We start from the raw sequence: 899 nt of genomic DNA, 5'->3' as shown, positions 1-899 counted from the left end.
AGTGGCCTTCGAGAAGATCTATGCATGGACCGACAGTCAAATTGTTCTTTGTTGGCTTCGGGCGTCTGTTCATGCCTTGGAGGTTTTCGTTGCCAATAGAGTTTCCCAGATTCGCGATTCGGCGGCTGTTATTAATTGGAGACATGTACCAGGGGGCCTAAATCCAGCTGATTGCGCTTCACGAGGTTGCGAATCTTCCGTTATTTTGAGTCATCCATTGTGGTGGGGACCAGTCTGGTTGTGTGAACCTGAAGGTTGCTGGCCCCATAATATTGTCGACCCGGTTGAACCGTTGCCAGGACTTCGAGTATTAGCGGTGGAGTCGGAGCCGAAGCAGAATTTAGATGAATTTCTCGAACGGTTTAGCTCCCTTGATAAATTGTTAGGAGTGACGGGTTGGCTTAAACGTTTTATTCACAACACTCGGAATAAATCCGATAGACGGTTTTCTCCAGTGCTTACCCCGGAGGAAGGAAGGGAAGCATTGTTATTCTGGGTGCGGTTAGAGCAGAGTCAAGGGTTCCAAACTGCAATCAATAGTTTACGAAAGGGGGATAAATTAAAGGGTGCCATTGCACGTCTTAACCCTTTTATTGATGACAAGGGTATGATACGGGTAGGCGGTAGATTACGAAATGCGGAGTTACCTTATGCGGCTCGACATCCCCTTCTGTTGCCCAAGGACAGCGTCCTGGTAGAACTTTTGATAACTGATCGGCACGTAAAGAACTCTCACGCGGGTTTGTCAACACTTCTAGCCATCCTCCAAAGGGAGTTTTGGATTTTGTCGGCACGGCGAGTTATAAGAAGGGTCATTTTCCGTTGCATTCCGTGCTATAGGTTGAAGGCCGCGATAGTGCAACCACAAATGGGTGACCTACCTCCAGATCGGGTTAGAG

The sequence above is a fragment of the Papilio xuthus genome, unplaced genomic scaffold (genome assembly GCF_000836235.2).
Source record: "Papilio xuthus unplaced genomic scaffold, Pxut_1.1 DF824556.1, whole genome shotgun sequence".
Classification (NCBI taxonomy): Eukaryota; Metazoa; Arthropoda; class Insecta; order Lepidoptera; family Papilionidae; genus Papilio; species Papilio xuthus.
The sequence above is the reverse complement of the archived record's forward strand: the minus strand, read 5'-3'. Positions refer to the sequence as shown.